At 44.4% G+C, this 8,425-nt stretch overlaps 1 pseudogene; it reads left to right on the forward strand.

Moving 5' to 3' along the window:
- Positions 1-636: 636 nt before the first annotated feature.
- LOC137346012 (nuclear factor 7, brain-like) lies at positions 637-8,005 on the forward strand (annotated as a pseudogene).
- Positions 8,006-8,425: the final 420 nt, after the last annotated feature.

Consider the following 8,425-nt stretch of genomic DNA (forward strand, 5'->3'; position numbering starts at 1 on the left):
GAGCATCGCATTTCAGATTAAGATACACCTACAGCTGAGGAAAGGATTTAAACATCCTCCACAGTGATTATCACCCTGTTATTACAGTCCTGCAGAATATTAACTGGGAACACAGACACTTTGTAACTGTAGGAGATCCAGCTTGTTGGCACCAATGTCAGCAGCTTCATTCCCCAGTCCAAGATACTCCATGACCAGTGAGCTCCGCTGGATACAGGTGGTGTCAATGAGCGGCAGAATCAAATCCTCATTTAACATCACAATATCATTTTAGTTTGTCAGATCCAATTGGGAGGGCATTTGTAGAATGTCCTGCTTCTGTGCTGGACAGATTGGAATGATTGGTCCCTTTAAAAGGGTTCCAGTCAAAGGTCCTGACAGGGTTAATGAGGAAGTTGCTGCATCTCTCAACCATCATTGGAGCTGAGTTCCGAGATCCACTTTACCAGGGTACCCAACTTTGCAGCATTGGGGAATGAATTAAACTCAATTAAATGGAAAGGGATCCAGTAAAACACATTCAGGTGGAAGGAATGTACCTGATTCATTCCTCTGCTGTGAGTGCACAGTTTGTTAAAAGGAGAAGAGTTATTAGATTAATAATAGTAACTGTCTTGCCTCAGAATTAATTATTTCATGGCTTGTAGTGCAGAGAATGGGAGTTCTGGAGAAGCCCACATCTGTCCCCTTTGCCTCGGGTTATTTGTTGATCCTGTCCAAGTGGACTGTGAGTGTAATTTCTGCCACTCCTCTATTGTGTCTTACAGGAAGTTGCAGGGACGGTCTGTCTGTTGCCCCCCAAGTGTTGTGAGGATGCTGCAGAGCTGACCCTGCAGCCCAACAGTGTATTGAAGCATGTGATGGATAACATTTGCAGACTGACTGGTCTGCAGGATGTGACTGAGGAGGAGAGGCGTCTGTGCCCGGAACATCAAGAGAAACTGACTTTGATCTGTGCAGGGACTCAACTTCACAAGCAGCAGAAACTTCGAGAGAGAATTGAATTCATCACAACTTGCAAGGTATGGGATCTCTTCTCAAAAGGTGAGAATGGTGATGGGGGAATGGTGGAAATGTACAACTCAGTCAGTACATGAAGGTGGACTGGGATCTCCTGTTTACTTTATCATGGGGTAATTCTGTCTTCTCTTCTACTGAGTAACTTTACAGAACTAGTCTGGTATCCAGGTATCACAGCTCATTACACTTCCTTCCTGTCTCCACTGCAGAATAAAGGAGTTGCTTTCTGAATCACTAAACCAGAAGGTTGTTCCTTTTGAAAGATGCGCTGCAGAAACAAGGACTCGAGATTGCACAGTCTAAAGTAAGTTGGTCTGATTTTACCGTGTCCAGAAAAGATTGTAATCTGCAGTCACTTAGTGTGTGTTGTGAATGCTACACAGGCTGAAGTCTACATGACAACAGTGACCACACTTGGTGCTTTGGGAAGTTCAAAGGTTGTAAATAGTGTAATATCAATACAAGTTTTCTTTCAATGTGGCAGCCATTTTACATGTGTTCGTGAAGTAAATTAATTCCTAGTTAAACTGTTTCTGAGGCAGTGTTGAAGGCAGGATATCACTTGAGGCATTGAGAGGTCTCACTGCTCTTTTCAATAGTGCCAAGGGATCTTTATTATGCAGACAGTGCTTCAGTTTAATTTCTTATCTAAAAAGCTGCACCTACACCAGGTTCCTCGGTACTGCCCCCCGATAGTGCCGTTCTCCCTCAGCACTGCACTGAAGGTCTTGGCCGAGATTATGTGCTCAAGTCTTGTGTCATGGGTTCAAGATCCATTCTGTTCACAGAGGTTAACAACTGGGCCAAGGCTGCAGGCTGTGGATTTCACAATTGTTTAGTTTGAAGAATGTTGAGGACGTTGTAGGGCATTTTTTATTTGACTAGAATCAAGTGATCTCCTTCAGTCCTGTGGAATTCGAAAGTTCGTGTGGATATTTGATCCTCTTTCCTTAAGGAAATGGGGTGTAATCTGATCTTCCATGTTGCACAGCAGTTTGCTGACCTGCACCAGTTCCTCAATGACCAAGAGCAATGGTTGATGGAAAAGCTGGAAGCACAGGTGGAAAGTAACTTGACAGGAATGGAACAAAACCTGACAAATGCACACGATACTCTTCTCTACTGAGCTGGACATCACTGACATTGAGGTCAAACTGGATTGAAATGACTTGACCTCTCTGAAGGTTCACACTGTTCTCTTCTCCTCTCCCTCCCCACCTCCCCTTGATTCTGGTGAAAGGTATCTGTTCCTTCCGTGATTCATTGCCATGGCGATGGTGGATATCTGTAACTTGGCTTTCAAGTTGCTCAGCAACTAAGGGCAACTTAAACCAGGTTTTCTGTCACTGACATCCATTGGTTTCACTTAGTTTATATTATCACACCTTAATCTTCCTACCAAAATGCATTGTTTTACATATGTGTTAAATTTCATCAGCCATGTGTCTGCCCATTTTACTGGTCTATGTCCTGTCACTGTCCATCTCACTGTTCATTACATTTGAATTTCATGTCCTCTGTAAACGTTGAAACGATGACCTGTCGACCCAACTCCAAGTCATTAATATCTGAAAAAGAGTGGGTTCCTAAGACTAAACTCTGGGGGACACCACTGTATAACTTCCCTCCAGACTGAAAAACAACCATTTACCATTACACTCTGCTTTCTGTCTCTTAGTCAATTTTATATCCATGCATCTACTGTCCTTATTAATCCCATGGGTTTTATATTTCTTAACCAGTTAATTATATTAAAATATTCTAAACCTGCATCTTTTTTTTTAACCTCTGTCTGGAATTCCATTCACCTGTCCTCTTTGAGTGAAGAAATTCCTGACCATCCTCAATTTAATCTCCCCCGGTTTAACGTGTCCCTTTTGTCGATCATAATTTACCTTGAATAAATCCTGATCCATCTCTAAATGTCACTCACTATATCACGAACTTTTTTACTCTCTCCTGCTCCCTCCTTTCGAGCCTCAACAATCACCTGCAGTTTCCTTCTTCCGTCTCGCCTTTACAGATTTTTTTTTGAAGGGCTAAATGGGTTTAAAAAGGGAACAGGAGCAGATTGGCTCTTCCTGCTGCCTTTCCCCCTCCCAGTCGTCAGGTAACTGGTTCTGCCAGAGTGCGGAGCTGCCGACTGTCCCTCGGCTCCGTCATTCACTTGATTCCCGAAGGCGGCAATGGCAGCTCCGTTTTCCCACAATGCAGCGCGGCCGAGAAAAGGCCCCATCGCTCAGGCCGCGCTGCACTCTGGAGACCAGCTGGATCCTGTGTGGTGAACATGTCAGCATTTTGTTACCAGCAGTGAGATGAATGAGGACTGATAACTTTTTTTTGTTGATTCTCAACCAAAAGCAAAGCACGGTAGGAGCTATTCAGCCTTTCGAGTTTGAGCAATCCAGTTAGTCCCCATTCCTGTAATTTTCCCTCCATCAATTTTTTATCCAATTCCCTTTTGAAGATATCTGTTGAATCTGTATTGACCGCCCTATCAGGCAGTGCATTTCAAATCCTCAGCACTCTTTGGGAAAAATATTTTTATTCTCCTGTCACCTCTGGGTCTTTTGCCAATCACCTTTAAATCTGTGTCCTCTGCTTATTGATCCTTCAGTCATTGGAAACAGTTTCTCCTGATTTTCCTTTTTTGTGATTTTAAACACCTCGATCAAATCTTCTTTTAGGTTTCTCTTCTCGAAGGAGAAGAACCCCAGCTTCTCCAGTAAAATAAAAGCAAAATACTGCGGATGCTGGAAATCTGAAATAAAAACAAGAAATGCTGGAAATAATCATCAGGTGCTGCCAGACCTGTGGAGGGAGAAGCAGAGTTAACGTTTCAAGTCAGTGACCCTTCATCAGAACTCAAACTTTAACTCTGCTTCTCTCTTCACAGATCCTGCCTGACCTGCTGAGTATTTCCAGCATTTCTTATCACCCCAGCTTCTCCAGTCTGTCTGTGTAACTGTAATAACCTCATCCCTGGAACCATTCTAGTAAATGTCTTCTGTACATTCACCAAATCCTTCATATTCCTAAAATGTGAGGCCCAGAATTGGTCACAATTCTCCAGCTGGGGCCAATCTAGTAGTTTATAAAGGTTTAGCATCAATTCAGGTGGGAGTGGTGTGATAGAATCTTAAACATCCTGATTTTAATTACCAGAATGAGGGGTGAGGGGCCTTGTCTTAGCACCGCTGGATGAGGACAGCACCTCTGGCAGCAAAGCAGCCCCTCAGCACTGGGCTGCAGAGCCTCTTATCCTGATTTCCCGTCTCGAGCCCCACAACCTTCTGACTTGGAGCTGAGCTGCCAACCTGACATTCCTGAGCACAAACCAGCTTTGTATAGGTCCTGCAAATCTAACCAGATCCTGCGGCCTTTACCATCCAGAAGGACAAAGGCAGCAGACACATGGGAACACCACCACTGCAAGTTTCCCTCCAAGATACACACCATCCTGACTTGGAACTATATCGTAGTTGGATCAAAGTCCTGAACTCCCTCCCTAACAGTAGTGTATGTGTAGCTACACCACACAGACTCCAGTGGTTCAAGAAAACAACTTCTTAAGGGTATTGGGGGATGGGCTTTAAAAGCTGGCCTAGGTAGTGATGCCCACATCCCATGAACCAATAAAAAGCCAGAATCTGATTCTTCATGTGTCCGTATTAATTCTGACATTATTACAGTAACTGTGTTCCAAGAGGACTTGATCGAAAATGGAATAATATTAGACCAAACCAAAGTGAATCTTCAGTGAAGTGATGAAATCTATTGGGAATGTGTGTCCAGGGAACATTGAGTGTGGAATTGATGAGAATGCGCTGTCCCAAGTTGGTTTTCACCTCATGCAGTTTAATTCATTTCAGTGTGCTTTTGTGTTTCATGTAGCTGCAACAACAAACTAACATTGTTTCTGTTTTCTCTTCAAGGAGGTTAGTTCTTGAAGGGACAGATATGTATTGTCAATAATGAACTATTGCTGATGTAGCAGTTACACATCCCACTGTATTTTTCAGTCTGAATCCTGTCGTGTTAACTCACTTCATACAAAATTAGCCTTTATTGCTGGGGCTTGGAGTACAAGAGTAAGGAAGTCTTGCTGCAATTGTACAGGGCTTTGGTGAGACCACACCTAGAGTGCTGTGCATGGTTTGGTCTCCATACCAAAGGAGCTATTTGCCTTGGACAAGGTGGAACAAAAGTTCACAGAATTTAATTTCTGGCATGAGCGGGTTGTCCTCTGAGGAGAGCTTGAGTATTTTGGGCCTATACTTTCTGGAGTGTAGAAAAATGAGAGCTGATCTCAGAATTTTATGTTGCAAAGACAGGATGTGACCGGGTGGAGACAGAAAGGCTGTTTTTCCCCTGGTTGGAAAGTCTAGAACTAGGGCCATAGTCTCAGGATAAAGGAGAGAGACAAAGAGAAATTTCTTTACTCAGAGGGTTGTGAATCTTTGGAATTCTCTGTCCCTGAGGACTGTGGATGCTCCGTCACTAAGTATATTCAAGGCTGAGTCGATTTAAATGTTGGGATTCTAAGAAATCGAGGGATATGAGGATGGGGTGGGAAAGTGCAGTTGAGGTTGAGGCTCAGCCATGGTCTTATTGAATGGTGGTGCAGGCTCAAGGGGGTGTATAGCCTACTCCTGCTCCTACTTCTTGATGTTCTTCTGTCCTTGTGTTCTCTGACAGATATTAATGTTATTGACAGGGTTTCTGAAGAGACACTCACTGCTATGTCTGGGAATGTGTGCCTGGGGACATACAAAGGTCCTTTTACAGTACAAACTATTGAGGGAAATGAAGGAAATCATCCATCCAGGTAAATGAATGAATGACATTGCCTCCACCAGTAATCCTGTATCTAGGTCAACAGGGGTGATCTAACTCCCAGCCTGTGTTCAATTGTAAATGATTCTTTCCCGAGTTGTGTCTGTAGAGTTCACTTGCAGGGTTAGTGGCTTAACACAGAAACTGTCGACATTCGAGGTTAGGTTGGTGAGGTGGATGAAGGGATGTGTGATTAGGAGTATTCCCCAGTGGAGGGGGGACAGGGGGGTAAATACCAATATGGACTGGCTGGCAGACTGTAACCTGTGTGGGAGGGTGGCAGGAATTTTATTTAACCCATTACACTTGATAGCATTTAAATACAGTCCTCACTGCTCACAGTTTGTGCTAATGCAGTTTGCCCTCTATACACAGTGGATGGTTTGTCCCGAAGTTGTGACTCTAATAAATCTAAAAATGGACACACATTCCTTCGAGGGAACCTGTGTGTAGAACCATTAGTACTTCACATAGAAAAGGCACACTCTGATTGAATCTGTGTCACCTGTTTGTTGTGAATTTATCACAACAATTTTATTTTTTTATTTTAGAGATACAGCACTGAAACAGGCCCTTTGATCCACTGAGTCTGTGCCGACCATCAACCAGCCATTTATACTAGTCCTACATTAATCCCATGTTCCTACCTTCCCTTAATACCTATCTATACTAGGGGCAATTTACATGGCCAATTTACCTATCAACCTGCAAGTTTTTGGCTGTGGGAGGAAACCAGAGCACCCGGCGAAAACCCACACAGTTACAGGGAGAACTTGCACACTCTGCACAGACAGTACCCAGAATCGAACCCGAGTCGCTGGAGCTGTGAGGCTGCAGTGCTAACCACTGTGCCGCTCTAAATGTTCTGTTTAAGGACAGCAGAGGACCCTGATCTCCACAGAAGCTTGGCAGGAGGAGCAGATGGCGCGACAAATAGCAAAGATTAAAAATAGTCTATTTTTAAAGAAAGAAAGCTGGTTGGATTATGTGTAGCTGAACTGATTGGTTGGGCTGGTGTAGTGTAAATGACTGAGACACTCACTGTAAGCAGGTGCAGCCTCCACACTGAACATCCTGTTTCTGCACTGAAAGAGCTGGTGTGTGGAACACATTAAGCAGTGACTTTGTAATTGACGATGGCAGCAATGGAAATTGATCAGTGCTCTTTGCCCAGTTGAAGTGGTGCGGACTGTGTGTCTATTACTGAGGTCGGTGGGGCTGCTGTTCTTCTACCGGGGCCAGTTTATGGGGAACTGGGTCACAGCAGTTGGATGGAAATGCTTGGTGATTTCTGACCCCTCCCCATGCTGAGATTTCTGAGGAACTCTTTCTTTTTATTGATCGGAAATGAAATCTGTTTTACAATGTGGTGATCTTTTAAAATATGCTTAACATTTCTCACATTGGACAGTGTCCTCTCTCTGAAGGGAGTAAAATGGTGTAATATTTGACCTGCAGTCCATTCCACACACACTCCCAGTTAAAGTGGGACTCGCTCCACTCCAGTAAAGGAACAATTGGCTCATTCCCCCTCCCCCAAGACTCAATCACTGTCCTCCTTTGGTTATCAACCAACGAGAGGGAACTCCAGTAACCCATGGACTTTGTTCTGCAGTTCCGCTCGCCCTGACCTTGGATCCTTGAAAAGCAAACTCTTAGCTGCTGCTCTCTGCCCGACTTGACCAGTGTGACTGTCATCGATACCAAGCAGATGCTTCCCGACAGTCCGGCCAAGTTCGGTGTGTGTGTCTCTGTCCTGGCCGCTGAGGGCTTCACGGTGGGGACGCACTACTGGGAGGTGAAAGTGAGCGGCAAGTCCGAATGGGACCTGGTGTGGCCAGAATCCATTAACAGGAAGGGAGACATCACTTTGAAGCCTGAGAATGGATACCTGGCACTGTCCCTGAGCAATGGAGAGTGGTACTGAGCTCCAACCTCACCGACAGTCACCCTGCTAGCTCTGAGTGGGAAGCCCAGCCACATTGGAGTTTACCTGGTCTACGAGGGAGGCCAAGTGTCCTTTGACAATGTTGCTGACTTGTCTCATCTCTACACTTTTACAGAGACATTTATCAAGAGAATGTTCCCTTTCTTTTGCCCCTTTTTGAATGACAATGGTGCTCCTCTCTCTGTAGTTTTCTTTAGGTGACTGTGTCTTTAAAGATCTGTTCAGCTCTGGCTGCTCCTGGCTCAGTTGGTGTCTGATTCAAAAGACTTCACTGAAAATGTGTAACCGTGGGTGTGAGACTGGGAGGAATGGACTATTAGAATTGTCTTTCTAACCTAATTTGCATTGTCCACTCTCTACTGTGAGAGCCTTGTGGGACAGGGAATGTGTATTGATCAAACCCTACTGTCCATCCAATTCACATTCCCTGTCCCACTCGGCTTACACTCGTGATGTTTCCGTGTACCTGTGTCAGAGGAATCTACATCTCTGCTCCAATGAAATAGAAGCTTCATAAATTTCATCCTTGACATATACAAATTGCTTCTGGTCTCTTTTCTTTACTCTACCCCACCCCCTGCCCTGTCCCCTGGTGTCCCAGTCTTTATGGTCAACTATCAC

The sequence above is a fragment of the Heterodontus francisci genome, chromosome 29 (assembly GCF_036365525.1).
Source record: "Heterodontus francisci isolate sHetFra1 chromosome 29, sHetFra1.hap1, whole genome shotgun sequence".
Taxonomy (NCBI): Eukaryota; Metazoa; Chordata; class Chondrichthyes; order Heterodontiformes; family Heterodontidae; genus Heterodontus; species Heterodontus francisci.